Source organism: Carettochelys insculpta, chromosome 3 (assembly GCF_033958435.1).
Source record: "Carettochelys insculpta isolate YL-2023 chromosome 3, ASM3395843v1, whole genome shotgun sequence".
NCBI classification, from domain to species: Eukaryota; Metazoa; Chordata; order Testudines; family Carettochelyidae; genus Carettochelys; species Carettochelys insculpta.
In genome coordinates, this window is record NC_134139.1 from 59,067,480 (window position 1) to 59,083,732 (window position 16,253).

The following is a 16,253-nucleotide window of genomic DNA, read 5'->3' on the forward strand; positions in this document are numbered from 1 at the left end:
TGCCTGGCACCCTTATTTTGATGTGTGCTACTTTGGCGTGTAGACGTTCCCTCGCGGCGCCTATTTCGATGTGGTGCCGCGCAACGTCGAAGTTGAACATCGACGTTGCCAGCCCTGGAGGACGTGTAGACGTTATTCATCGATGTTGCTACATCGAAATAAGCTATTTCGATGTAGGCTTCATGTGTAGACGTAGCCCCTAAGTTTAAGCTGCCGTGTAGACGTAGCCTCAGTGACTTGAAAATGTGTCAGTGACACTCAGACCCAACATAGAGGTTAACTCCCTGATATTGCACCTTATTTTAGTAAGCTCTGTGGCCCAAATATCACCCTTACATTGTATAGTGCCCCAAACAAGCAGGCCTTGGATACTACCTTGAACCAAATAGTAGGTAATTATAATCATGACTGGACAACAAATTATCTAGGTTGCATATTTAAAAATATTTGATGAAAATGTCAACAAAAACGCTGAAATTCACACCTGGTACATGGCACATGGGATTCAGAAAAGGGATTTTTCTCAGACAATGCTAGACTGCTAAGACAATGACTGTAGATGTCCCAATCATATTTTCAGTTTAATTTTTATTGCACATGCCAGGCATTTCCAAAGCAGCAGCAGGAGGGTTGCCAGACTTATTAATCCGCTTGATCCTGAACTACTGTGATTCCTGGTTTCTTGAAGGGTTGGAGCAACCATGTTATATATAGCTGCATAGCGTTTTGACAAGGGACTTGAGATTTTTTTCCACTGGATTATCAAGCAGGAGACAGACACCCTTGGTTAGATGAAAGTGGGAGAAGTCCATCATTACTTTCGTCTGATAGGAAGGGCAGAGTTTTATCAACACTGGTCCTTTCTATATTGTTTGATGTTTTCATGACTCTGAACACTCACAGATTTCAGACATTATAGGTGGTGGAGCTCTGTGGTTTGCTGTGCTTATAACTGCACCTCTTTTCCATAATTTTGACCATAAACTGAAAAAAGAGATGAGACAGTTTTTAAAATGTGAGTTTGTATGGTTCATTATATAGTATTTACCTAAAATATGAACAATTCTTTGTACTTTGGGTATTTTGGCAGCAGACAGTAGACATTTTTCATGATATCTAATTATGGAGTCCTTTCCATCTATGTATCCTGCCATTGGTTTATCTGCTTCCCTCTGACCTGGAGTTGTTATTGAGAGTTGCCTATATTTGGGTAGGTTTTAGTGATGTCTATGGACCCACAGCGAGTGACTATACAATTAAGTTTACAGGATAACCAGTGGTATGCCTGAAAAAAAGCAGCATACATTGCAACAGATTATTCATGTCTTTATTGGACTCAGATGCTGATTGTATGTTATTTACAATTGGATTTTTTCATCTTTTCCTGATTGTAAGCCGTGTTTCTAGCTGCTCTGAACAATGTTTTCATCAGACAAGAACAGGTTTCTGCAAAGGTTCTTACAAGAAGTTCCTCAGTGGACGTATTTGTAAAGCAGAACTCCTTGTTGTGGATGAAGCGCACTCTGGATTCTCCAAAGAGAAAAGGGAATGATGGTGGGGGTTATGACTAGGAAAAACAACAGTAGAGGTTATTTTGCAATGAAATGCCATCATTCACGAACATTTGTAAGAGTACTTAGGGTGAGGGTGTAGCTCTAGGAAGGCTCATTCAAAATAATTGTCTTTCCTGGAGCTTGTGCATGACATAGTTACTATATGTGATGGCACATCTAAAGTTTGGAACTACAGGTTAAATCTCTGAAATATGGGACTTTCTGATCTGACAGCATCCATACATGGCAGGACCATGGATGTTGCTGGACCAGAGAGCCTTGGCAACTGGGAGTTGGGGCCAGCTTGGATTGTGGAAGCAGGTAGTCTTAGCCTGGTCAGGCAGCCACAGCCACAGGGGGACTAGCAACTGCTGCAGAGCTGCTGGTGGAAAGCTGAGGAGGAGAAGTGGCAGGGCCCTGAATGAGGCCAAATAGCCAGTGGGAAGCCATGCAGAAAGCTGTGGGGATGGGCAATCTTGGGCCTGGGAAACCAGTGGGGGAGCCATACAGAAACTGGACTGGGAGTGGTGGGGCTGGTAAGCTGCATGGGCCAAGAAGGCAGCCTGGTTGGGGAGCAAGTGGGGAGTGGTGGAGGCAGCAGGGGAACTAGCAGGAAGCCAGCTGGGGAGTAGTGAGCTGTAGGAATCTGGCTGAGGAGCAGTGGGACCAGGGAGCAGCCAGGGGTGGGCAGGTGAGAGGAAGCAGCCAGGGCAAGGAAACCACATCTGGGGCTGGAAAGCCGGTGACCGTGGCTGAGCTGGGATGCTGGCTGTCCCATGTCTGGGGCTGGGGAGTAGGGTCCAGGAAGCTTGTGGTCCAAAGGCTGGGGCCAGGAACTGAAAGCCAGCGTTCCAGACCAGGGAGACATGGGTGTTGAAGGAGTGGCCCAGGCTGCTGGCTGGGAGGGGAGCCCTGAGGGCACTGACCTTCTCTGGCCAGTCAAAATCCATGGTCTGGGCCTACTCAGGTCCCAAAGGGTACTGAACTAGGGAGGTTCAACCTCTCTTAATTATAATCTATGGGCTTAGTGTTTGTAGAGCATTCTGTAAATGAAAAATATAACACAAAGGCTGAACATGATTAAGAAGCTTGATCCTAACTATTTGGTACTGCATGTATAATGGTCTCATTTTCTCTTGTTCCCAGGGCTGGTAAAACTCTAACAAGTAACCAGCTTCCATGTTACATTTCAACAGAATATACAGAGCCTGTGCCAAATCACTTGCTATTGCTTTATACAAGGTGAAGAATAGTGTTTTCTTTCTCTCATACCACCCAGCTTGTTAACTGGAACTCTGAAATCTCGTCTCATAGCAACTCTGTCTTGTTATGCATGGAATTCATTTACAGCTCTCAGCAGTACCTCAAGTAGACACTGATTCACATCACTTACTTATTACATGATCTTCAGCCCCATAGGTCACTATCACTCAAGGGAGACTAATGGTAGGGCTAACTTGCTGATGTAATCTCTGGGACCTCAAGGGTGGTTTCTGTAGTTCAGGGACCACAGTTCCTCATGTAGGTTTGTTTACAGTTTATGTTGTTCACACACGTTAAAGAACTTGTAGCCACTTTGGCTGAAACTCTAGTTAAGAAGTGAACTCAGATGATCAGCATTTCTTCATCACATAGACATGCACGACTCATAACATATGGTATATGTTGACACAACCACCCCAACACTTTTAGGCAGGGAAGATGTCTGTTTACAACTAAACAAAGCTCTGTTACTTTTCCATTGCCCACCTAAGTGACTTGTTTTTTGAAGAGGAATCTTTATTCTACTCTCAAACAGAAAGATAACATTTGAAGGACTCTGTTCTGCTGCAAAAGCCACTGATGTATAAAAAGTGATTGTGAATGAGTGAAGTGAGGCTACACCAATGGCAGTTGCTAGAAACTTTGAAGTTGATTCTGCTTCTGGAGCCTGTGGCAAACCTCCCATTTATTCTAAGAGGACAGGATCCAATCTCGTGTGGAGCACACACCCACATGAAGGAATGGCAACTCCTGGATAAATGTGCGCTTCTTCCCATCTCAGAATGCCAGCTGCTACAGAAGGGAAGCTAAGAGGTGAGGCTCTGACTACTCCCATCTTCTGTGGGGCATCAAGTGCCCCTGATGACACAATGAGGCTACGTCTACACGTGCACCCAACTTCGAAATAGCTTATTTCGATGTTGTGACATCGAAATAGGCTATTTCGATGAATAACGTCTACACGTCCTCCAGGGCTGGCAACGTCGATGTTCAACTTCGACGTTGCTCAGCCCAACATCGAAATAGGCACAGCGAGGGAACGTCTACACGGCAAAGTAGCACACATCGAAATAAGGGAGCCAGGCACAGCTGCAGACAGGGTCACGGGGCGGACTCAACAGCAAGTCGCTCCCTTAAAGGGCCCCTCCCAGACACACTTTCATTAAACAGTGCAAGATACACAGAGCCAACAACTAGTTGCAGACCCTGTATATGCAGCACGGACCCCCAGCTGCCGCAGAAGCAGCCAGAAGCCCTGGGCTAAGGGCTGCTGCCCACGGTGACCACAGAGCCCCGCAAGGGCTGGAGAGAGAGTATCTCTCAACCCCCCAGCTGATGGCCGCCATGGAGGACCCCGCTATTTCGATGTTGCGGGACGCGGATCGTCTACACGTCCCTACTTCGATGTTGAACGTCGAAGTAGAGCGCTATTCCCATCCGCTCATGGGGTTAGCGACTTCGACGTCTCGCCGCCTAACGTCGATTTCAACTTCGAAATAGCGCCCAACACGTGTAGACGTGACGGGCGCTATTTCGAAGTTACTGCCGCTACTTCGAAGTAGCGTGCACGTGTAGACGCAGCCTGAGTCCAATATGCATTGAACTGTGTGAGGTTAGGTCCTAGACCCTGGGCTGCCCTACATGCTAGACGGTAAACTGACAGTTCACCTTTCTGCAGACTCTGCATAATCCTCTACATAATAGATTTTGCTCCCGGTGGATGATTGCTATTGTTTTTCCATATAAAGGGCCACAACATTTTGGTACTATGAGCATGTGTTTTACCTGAAAAATATTTAAGCTTTGAAATAATTGTCTGTCTTCTACTTTTGGTTAAATGTGTTTTTAATTGTTATTTTGGCTTCAGCCATACTTGGGTGTTGTCAGGGTTTTCTTGGCTTCTGTTGTCCCTTGAATGCTTTTCAAGAAAAACTGAGGCAAACTAGAAAGGAGAAAATATCTATATCCAAAGCACTGTTCTTAGAATTTACTTTCTGCTTTCACATGAATTGGTTTATCCCTCTCAGCCTAGCATCTCCTCAATCCTACATGAAAGGTACATGGCCAGGTTCAGACGAAAGGGGGATGGTGCAGTACTGTAGGCCGGGCTTCTACTTTGGGGGTTTTTTTATTTAAATTTTTTTTTTGGGGGGGAGTTATATTTAGATATTCTTGAATTTTACATAGATGTGTTTAAATCAGGGTTTGGGGAAGGCTCTTTGTATTTGCTGTAAATATTAAATATATGTAACAGATACATATATGTCATATGCATTACTCATTACCCTGATACATACTATAATGGGCAATTGCTTTGAATTGGTCACTAGGCTGCACCAACAAGGTTTACATTGACCAGTTAATGCACAAACCAATAGTGTGCTTTAGAAATCATACCCCGAGTGTGCATTACTGCTCACATAGACAAGCCCTTAGACACAAATAAGCATTTCTGGTGGGTTTATTGAATAAATACTGATTCATTTATTTGCATCACTGGTGTTTTATCAATGTTTACCAGTCCAAATCTAAAATCAGAAGCCCTAACTGTAGGTCATATGTCAATTTGTAGATGTAAATCAGGAGCAACATCATTGATTTGAACTAACATTGATTTTAACAAAGATTTGGTTCATTGAAGCCAAGGGGCTCTAATCCATGACCAGTTGGTACATAAATTACATCAATTAAAAGACCTGTTATTTATGTATATGTTCAGATTTAGCATTTTGCAATATCGGCCAGGGAACAAGGTACTCTTACTCCAGCTTGTCACCACTTATGCGCTAAGTATAAGACGAGGGACAACAGATGGGGACAGACAGAGAGGGGTTGGGACTTCATTAATGAAAATATCAGACTGATATATTGAATCTATTGTAACAGTTCATCAATAGCTATGTGAAATACTGTTTATCTTCATCACAAGCATTCAAATAAAGGCCAGGTTTCATCCACAGATATCTTGGTTGGAGAAATAAGGATTAATAGATGGAATCTCAGAGTGATTTTTTACAAATCAGTTTTTTTACCTATGTAATATGTTGTGGGACATCTATATCTTTTATATTGACATACAGGCATGGCCGATAAGATTAATAAATTGTAGGGAGGTTAGAACTTCCACCTGACTATAAGAACTCTTGTTTTCCTTGTTGCTCGCATTATTGTCTCATTTTATTCTAATCAATAGTTTACATGTTTCAGAAGAAAACCATAATCATTATGTTGTGTTTTTAAAGATAGGAGCAGAGGAAAATGTCTTACTACAACCGTGGCTTCAAGAGAGGACTAGAATCTACTCTGGACTCCTGGGTTTATTCATCTTAAAATATCCCTTTTTTCCAGTATGGGATATTGGCCAGGACTGTTCTGGCTGAGATTAGTTTGAAATCCCAAGGCTCAGCTTAGATTTTGCACATGATCATAGCAGCAAACCATGATGGATGGACCAATAACTTTGAGATCCTCAGATGAAAGGTACTTGAGGAAAGGAAGAATCTCTCTGTCTTTAGCATTATCCTTCATGATTAGTAACAGAGAGATAGCCATGCTAGTCTATATACTACAAAAACAAAAATGCAGTCCAGCAGCACTTTAAAGACTAACAACATAATTTATTAGGTGCTGAGCTCTTGTGGGACAGACCCACTTCTTCAGATCATAGACATACCAGAACAGACTCAATATTTAAGGCACAGAGAACTGAAAATAGTAGTCAAGGTTGACAAATCAGAAAAATTATTATCGAGGTGAGCAAATCAGAGAGCAGAGGGGTCGAAGAGCAGGCAGGGGGTGTGGAGGAGAGGAGATTCAAGAATTAGATAAAGCAAACTATGTAAAAGAGCCCCTATAATGAGCTAGAAAATTGTCATCCCAGTTCAAACCACATGTTAATATGTCAAAATTGAATATAAAAGAGTTCAGCAGCCTCTCTTTCCAAACAGCTGTGAAAATTCCTTTTCAGTAAAACACAGACTTTCAGTTTTTAATGGCCCACTCCATTAAAGTGCTGGCTGACAGGTTGGTGAATCAGGAGTGTTTTTATGTCTGTTTTATGCCCATTAATTCTTTGTCTAAGAGAGTTTGAAGTCTGTCCAATATACAAAGCATCTGGGCATTGTTGGCACATGATGGCATATATGATGTTAGTTGAGGAACATGAGAATGTGCTCGTGATTCTGTGAATAACTTGGTTAGGTCCAGTGATGGTATCTCCAGAATAGATATGTGGACAAAGTTGGCAACAGGCCTTGTTGCAAGGAAAAGTTCCAGGATTGGTATTCCTGTGGTATAGACTGTGGCTGTTGGTGAGAATCCTCATAAGGTTGGGAGGTTGTCTGTAGGAGAGAACAGGCCTATCACTTAGGGCCTTCTGGAGTGTGGCATCCTGATTAAGGATAGGTTGTAGGCCTTTAATAATGCATGGATGGTTTAAGTTGGGGGCTGTAGGTAATGACCAGTGGTGTTCTGTTATTGGCTGTTTTTGGGCCTATCTTGGAGTAGCTGGTCTCTGGGTATTTGTCTGGCCCTGTCAATTTGTTTTTTTTATTTCTCCTGGTGGATAATTCAGGTTAATGAATATTTGGTAGAGATCTTGTAGTTTTTGGTCAGTAGGATCAGAGCAAATGCGATTGTACCTGAGGGCTTGACTGTAAACAATGGATCTAGTTGTGTGTGCAGGATGGAAACTAGAAGCATGTAGGTAAGTATAGCGATCAGTGGGTTTCTGGTAGAGTGTGGTACTGATCAGACCATGCTTGATTTGTACTGTAGTGTCCAGGAAATGTATCTCTCGTGTGGAGTAGTCGAGGCATAAATTGATAGTGGGGTGAATTGTTCTCTCCATGGTTGTGCAATACTGAAGAAAGCAAAACTGTAAGGGATTGTACAGAATGAAAAGGAAGTCAGATAGAATGGTCCTGCCTCACTTCCTGCAACAGTTTTCATACCATCTATACATTACTGCACATTATGTCACAATATGCCAAGCACAGGTAAGGTTAGTTTGTGCTCCCCAGCATTCAAGCTCTGTAACTCTCCTTAGTCAGGGCAGCAGTTTTGCAAAAATTTTGGTGGTGCCCAGACAGCCTAGAACCTGCACTCTGCAGGGGGGCAATGAATGCTGGGGGGGCAGGGAGTGATGAGTTTTGATGGAGTCTAGTCTGAGGCCAGGAATATTCCTAGTTCTGGAGCTCCATGGGCCTATATAACTTGCCACCTATGCTCCTTAGGACATAAGAATGGACATACAAAGACTGACCGATGATCCATCAAGCTCAGTATCCCAACTCTACTAATGGCCCACACCATATGCTTCAGAGAGAGTGAATACAACAGGGCAATTTCAAGTGATCTGTCGCTGGGTATTTAATCTCGTCATCTTCAGTTGAAGATTTAGGGACATTTTGAGTATGGGGTTGCTTTCCAGACCATCTTGCTAATAGTCACTGATGTACCTATCCTTTACGAACTTATCTAGTTCTTTTTTGAACCTTTTTATCCTTTTGGCCTTTACACCCTCCCTGGGAATGAGTTGCACAGGTTGACTGTATCTTGTGCAAAGTAGTTCTTCCTTTTATCCATTTAAAACCTGCTACCTATTAATTTCAGTAGGTGACCCCTGGTTCTGTGCTGTATGAAGAGATAAGTAACACTTCCCTATTCACTTTTTCCACATCATTCATGGTACAAATCCTTGATAGGATGGAGAGGACGTAGGAGGCTAGAAAACTGAAAGTTGTTTTGGTGTTTTGTGAAATGCACACTGCTGCTTCACTGCCTTCTACAGGGCCAGCTATTATACTTAGAATTTGTTCCTGTAGGCCTCTCTCAAAGGGAGGTTAGACTCAGTGAGACCTGCAGTCTTAAACTGTGCCACTGTTTTGTCTTCTCTTATGTGCTATTTGATGGCTATACTGCTTGAGGAAACTTGAGCTCATAACCCATGACAACCTCAAAATATAATGCTGTCACCGTATTGACAATGAGCTCTCATCACTTATTTATATGTAGAATCCTTCCCTAAATACCCTACCAGTAAAACCACTCAAATTTTTAAGAATACATGCAGGGAATCACAATAGTTTACATAATCACTTTGAATGACAGCAAATTACAGGTCTCTCTCCTGCAGCTTTATCTTGCAGGGACTTCCAAGCTGCAATTGTGCATTGCAATTATGCATTTTCTGTTTAGGAATACAGTACTTCATTATTGCTACAGGGGGAACTGTTGGCTTAAATTTGCTTTTGAGTCACTGTTGCTGAAATGATTAAGTTAATGATTTATGCTCCTGTGATCCAACAATTTCTTGTGTTTAAATTGGTTACTATGTTTTGTTTACTGTTTATAACTACCAGAGTTGTTTTAAACTCCCCTAAAACTACTTGCCAGCTTGTATGGCTTATTCATCTCTGTGGATATTTACAAGCCACTGATTGATATAGGGAAAAAAGCCCTATAATGATTTCAATTTTTTTAAAAATCCCATGAGCTATGAATAAACCACTGTTCTGCTATATAGGGGAAAAACACTAGTGACACTGTACAATGGATGTCAAGAACTACTTATGCTAGTGCTTGCTTCTGGTTTTATCATAGTGGAAAGTGTGATTTCTTTTTTTTTTAAAGCACACTGACTACATCAGTTTAGAACTATGAGCTCACTAGTTTTTCCCTTGGGAAGCTTCTCATCCATTTGCCATGTTCAGGACCCTAATTAACTTGGACTTGCAAATGTTTGCTAATATGGAATAAATATCCCAGAGTTCATCGCTTGGCAGAGAATTAGTTCATTTTTGCTTCCTTTGCACACAGAAAATTCAGGAGGCTAATTTACAGCTTCAGGGAATCACCTGACAACACAGCAGGTCAAATTCATACTTAGTGTTAATCCCTTACTTCTAACAAGACAAACACTTATTCTTTTCACAAGGCAAGTTTAGTTAAAACTAGTAGAATTTCATCTCATTGTAAAACACGACATGTTAATTCTGTAACATGCTAGTGAAGTCTCTATAGAGAAAAACTATGAACAACAGGAAGTTCTTCTGGTCAACAAACCTGAGATCTGATTCACTCTACTAACTGAACACCTTTATACATTTCCCTCCCTTTATCTTTTCTTCTAGTTAACCATGCTACATGTAGCTTTGTTATTTTCTCCCTGGCTATTTGTGATTGAAATCGGAACTCATCTGCAGAAACCACTTTATTTCAACCAGCAAAGACACACAGCACAGCTTTAATAGATTGCTTGCAGATTCACAGGCCATGCACTGGACCGGTGTCTGAGCTGCTCTTCATTCTGTTCAGGAACAAGGAATCTAAGGTGATCCTACCATTTCTCAGTCTTGGATTGTCCAGCCACTGATCTGGTTCCCAAGATTAAGTGGAGCAATCTCAGACTGTTTAGATAACTAAGGATTGCTGGTGTGTAGCATCTCTGCTTGCCCTGCTATGCTGGGATTGGCCAGGGTGTGGTATCATAGCCATCACACAGCAGCCTTGTACCTTGGGGATTTTTCTGAACATGCCATAATGTTGTCATTGGCTGGATCCATCAAATCTATTACTACTTGGCATAAACTAGTACAAAATGGCTGCAGCAGTAATGAGAATCAGGCCCCACATATCTACGCAGCAAAGGTATTGGCAATAGTGAAAATCGGGTGTAGGCTCTTTTGACTGGAAAAAGTTCTCATATATAATTTAATGTCATTGCTATTCCATATAAAAACAACGTAGCATAACCAATAACATAAGCCGTGTAGGCATTGTTTTTCCCACAGCCATGCTAAAGAACTACTGAGAGACAATACGTTCGCATATATTCACCCCAATGCGCCCAGTCAAAAGGACCACAACCAGGCCTTGAACAGAACTTAGAACAAAATGTTAGAGGGCCTGCAGTACACATGCACCATGAGTCTTCTGCAAACCTCTCCCATCCTCTCCACAGCACCCTGCAAACAACATGGAAGATTTTTGTATGACATAAGAAGGAGGCTGTCATTATGGAGGTGATGTGGGAGGCAGTGTAGCTGTCCAGGATTTAGTTTTTTATGACATATTTGAGTCCAGCCCTGCACAACCTTATGCACAAGCTGTGAGACAGTACAGAGGGGTGAATAAAGAATTATGAAGTACTCCTTTTGAAGTCAAGGGAAGCAGTTTCATCCAGGGTCTTCTCTGTGTACTAATGGCGCACACCATAGGGTAGGGCCATCTGCCAAATAACTGCTTCCGGGGTGGAAAAAAATCTGTTGTAGGACAAGGTGTTTGATATGCTCCTCTGTCAGAGAGCCCTTAGGAAACCTACAAGTGTCCAGCTCTGGTTCTGTGGATAGGTGCGTCCATGGTGCTCCTGAAGAGCTTTTTATGGAGATTTAAACAGCCCTCCCCTAATGGAAGCCCCCATGGACATTTGGCACCTGTCTTTCCAGGGTGAATTTCCCCAGTAATTCTCCAAGCAAAGGAGGCTATCAAATGAATGGGCATATCAGTGGGCATAAATTGAACCCAAGTAAGATGATCAGAGATGAGATATTCTTTCCAGGGATGTCTAGAGAGATATTATTTGGGATTTCTCCTGGGATGGCACATTCTTCAGGAGATATTTCCCAATGTGGGCTTGTCATGGGGTTAGCACTCTCATCCTCCTCTAGAGGCGGGTCATGTGCTCAACCCTCCATGACTCACTTGTTCAGATCTCCAGCCTACAGCTCTAGCTGCACGGAAAACCTGGCTGGGCAACCTCAATTAATACCAAGGTCTTGTTCTTCCACGGCCACACTAGTGGCCAGAATCAATAATAATGCCGTCTTTCCACAAGGCAGTGTGGCCTAGTAGCCAGAGTCAATAACGATGGCGTGCAGGTTCACCACTTTGGGGTCAGCAATGGTGGTGGTGGTGATGGGGTAGAAGACCTGGTCCCACCCTCTCCACTGGGCCCTAAGCCAGGGCCCTGTCAGTGGTGGAGTTGCTCATCACTGACTTGGTGAGGATCCTACTGAAACATGCCAAACTCTTTTTGGTAAAGCCACTGTTCTCTACATAATTCCCATGGGCTATTTCCTACCCAACAATCTATCACTGTGTTCTCTGGATCTCACCTCTTGGCAGTGTACCAGGCTGGGGTGTCCACATTGGCTTCCCTCTGGTTGGTGTTGGTCTCCTGGTGTTCTGACAGTTCTTCTCCCTCAGTAGTTAGCCCAGACTTAGCTGCTTTCCAGGCCTTTGTACCTGGCCTCCAACTGGAGCATAGCCAGCAGAGGTGAGGGGGCTGGGCCTTAACTGCTAAGTGAACAGGGCTATCCCCTTGCGGTCCCAGTGTGGGACTGGTACGCCTCATCATAGAGCCATTCATGAAACATTTTGCAAGGACCTCTGAGAGAAATTATTAGATGGATGACTCAGAAGTTGACGTTATTCTTCATATGGGTGTGACACTCTACCATGAAAAGTATTTCCTCACCTATGTGTGCAAACCCAGTACTAGGAAATATTTTCTATGGACCCAGCTGAAATTTTTGAAAGATGGATCCCTACATAGAAGAAGACAGTGGGGGATAGTCATCCTTAAAAGAAGTCATATTAAATGTGGAGAGCACCAACCCAATGTGAAATCTTTGAGGTAATGTTTCTCCCAAACATATGAAAACCTGAAGTCAGGATGATCTTCTTCCACCTCATGTTCTAAAATGAGTGAGGATTAAATACAGAAATGCTGGTATAAATCTGTTCCTTCAGGATGTAAATCAGGGGTGATGTAGCACTGGGAACATTTCAGATATGAAAACCCCTCTGATCAGTTTTACATCATTGAAAAAATGGGGGAAACATTTTATTTTAGAGACGAGCTCCAATATTCCTAATACATGTTAATGTATCGCTGTTGATTAGTCAGAAGAGAACAACATACATGAATCTCCTGTGAGGCATGAGCTGATTAACTGCCTTTGACCAAGAAATTGCTTACTAATTGGCTAGTATTAAACTGAATACTGTTAACTCTTTCATATCTGGCAGCCCCTGGGCTGGGAGGTTGTTGGATATTCAAATATTCTGGGTAATAGGAGGTATACCTAACAATGCATAACACTAAAGAAAAATAAGATTAGATATTAAGAAACAAACTAAAATGTATGCAAAATACTTTATATGCCACTAACAATAGCATTATACACTGTAAATTTATACTGTATTTGCTGTACTTATTTATACTTACTTCCATTATACTGTACTTATTGAAAACATAACTAAAATTTACTTATGGTTAAAATGCCAGTTATCTGAGAGTTCTGGATGGTAGAATGCTGGATATGAAAGAGTTTACTGTATGTTAGATGAATGACTAACTTTTAACTGTCATATCAGGAGCTGATTCTTTCAGCCCTTGCTTTGTTATGGAATATAAATGCTGAGTTTGCAAGTATAATCTTGAGCAGTTTTTACTGAAATGAAGTCATGCAACTTAATATGGAAATAGGTATAATTATTTCAAATCTTTTCCTTTCAACTCAAGACACATTCTTTGTTGTTAGCTTTTTTTTTTCCAACCACGTGTATAATACACATCTTGAGGGAATAGCTACTCAGAGCACTGGTAACCTTTCCCCTTTACATTATTGGCCAAAATCCAGCTCAAGATTCTCATCTTGTCAGGGACTGAACGCCTTCTAGAAAGTCAATGAGAATTGAGAACACCTTGCAGGATTAAGCCCAGATCAATAGCACAAGAAACTTTTTACAGTCGATCTGGCTATAAAATGGAATATTTTAGTTTCATGGTTTCAGTCCATTCTCGTGTGGAGAAACCCATATTACAAGACCATTGTAGATGGCACCCCTTGGAACCCTTACTGACAGCTCCAGCAGAGAATCCTAGGAGTAAATAGAAACCAAGACAGAATAATCCAATCTGCCATGTTTGGGTGTACTGAGGCACACTGGCAAAACAGTGTGGAAAGCTTGCAGTTCTATAGCCTTATTCCACATCTGCTCCATACAGAGAGGATGTCACTTTCCAGGCTTAAGTGCTAGAACAAGAAGTGCTGGCGTGTACTGGTTTCCATCAGGTTGGTTCAATGTTTCACAGCATACCCACTAAAAGAATTGTTCCAACACCCTGTCTCCAGCATGCCCACCTACTCTGAAAACACATGCACACGTTAAATTACATTTACTCTTTTTAAAGCTACCACTTTGCAGATCATATGATCATTAAAGCCCGGGCAAGAGATGGAGCAAGGGTGGGACCTTGGGAGAACGGGCAGAATGGGCACAGGGCCTCAGGGTATAAGGGATGGAGCACCTACCTTGAAAGAAGAAAAAAAAACAGTGGCTGGGTGGTAAACCAAACCAGATCTTATTATTGACCATTGCAACACACCACTCCAGTACCCATCCCTGTTCTCAACACTTCACTTTCCCTAACACTTTTTGTGTCAGGCCTGCAAGCCAATTTTCAGATCAACAATATTTATACTGTCCTAGACTCATAGAATCCTAGGGCTGGAAGGGACCTCAGGAGGTCATCTAGTCCAGCCTCCTGCCCAAAGCAGGATTAACACTAAATCATCCCAGCCAGGATTTTGTTAAGCTGGGACTTAAAAACCTCTAGGAATGGAAATTCCACAACCTCTCTAAGTAATGCATTCAGTGCTTCACCACCCTCCCGGTGAAATAGTTCTTCCTAATATCCAACCTACACCTCTCCCTCTGTGATTTGAGACCATTGCTCCTTTTTCCGCCATCTGTCACTACTGAGAACAGCCTCTCTCCATCCTCTTAAGAACCCCCCTCTTCAGGAAGATGAAGGCTGCTATGAAATTGGCCCTCAGTCTTCTCTGCAAACTAAATAAGCCCAGATCCCTCAGCCTTTTGCCTCTTAAGTTATTTTCATTGCCCTCTCTTGGTTCTTCTCCAGCGCATTCTCATCCTTTCTGTACTGCTGGGCCCAGAACTGGATGCCATACTCCAGATGTCCTCTCACTTTTTACACAAGGCATGCAAAGTAGCCTACATTATACTTGGCCCTAGTGTGAGTTTGTAGATGTGGGTCAGAGGCTAGAAGGAACCTTCCACTCTCCTCTCTCCTCTTGGCACCTTGCACAAGCATCAGTTGAAATTCCTGTACTTAGGAATGCTCCCTTTGGGCCTGATCCTTCATCTTCTGAAATCAATGAAAAATTTCCAAAAAAATTTGGGAAGAGGAGTGCTTTCAAACTCAAGGCACCCTTTTGAAGGAACCCCAGCTACACAGCTATTTTTCATTCGAAATCAGTACTTCTGATGGGCTGGGTGGCATCATCAAAAGCATGCAACCTATATTAGAACATGATGCTACACTGCAGAAAGCCATAGATGAGAGGCCTGTTACCTCCTATAGACAACCTCCTAACCAAATGAAAATTCTCACTAGCAACCATAGGCCATACCACAGTAACACTAATCCTGAAACTTTTGCTTGCAACAACCCCATACCAACTTTGTGCAGATATTTATTCTGGAGATACCGTGACTGGACCTAACCACGTTAATTACAAGATCAGGGGCTCGATTTCCTGTACCTGTACTCAACCAATCTTATATATGCCATCATGCACCAGCAATGCCCCTCTGCTATGTACATTGGACAAACTGGGCAAAGAGTTCACGAAAGACTGAATGGGCACAGAGCAGACATTAGAAATCTTAATACACATAAACCTGTCAGTGAGCATGTCAATGGAGTGGGCCATTCTGTTAAAGACCTGAAAATATGTGTCCTACAACAAAGAGACTTTAACAGCAGATTAGAAAGTGAGATGTGTGAACAGGAATTCATGCTCAAATTTGATACATTGATGCTTGGTCTCAATAGGCATAGCAATGTTCTCATGCATTACAAGGACTGTTTTCCTTCCTCTAGTATTCATAATGATCTCAGGCAAGACAGTTAGTATCTCCCTTTATCCCCGCCTTCAGTTCCATGTATCTGATTTGCCAGTTTTTATTTCATTTTTTTTGGACTTCTGTGCTACATAACTGTCAGTCTGTTCTGGAAATGCTATTGATCTAAAGAAGTTGATCTGTCCCACGAAAGCTCATCACCTAATAAATTATTTTGTTAATCTTTAAAGTGCTAAGTGACTGCTGGTTTGTTTTGTTAGAATACAGACTAACACAGCTACCTTTCTGTTGCTATCAAATCAGACAGACAGCTATCCATAAACAGTTAAACTTCAGAGTAGAAGAAACTAGGTTACACCAAGCTACCAAATGCTTTCTATAACTCTACATTTCTCTCCAGTGCACAGTTAAAAAGATTGTTCTGCATTGAAGGACCTGGTGTTGACATCACAAAGCAACAGGCTTTTCTGTTAACATTTTGCTGTTCTTTTCCTCCTGAGGTCCAATAAAAATGGCCTGCTTTGAATTTCCCCTAGTTTC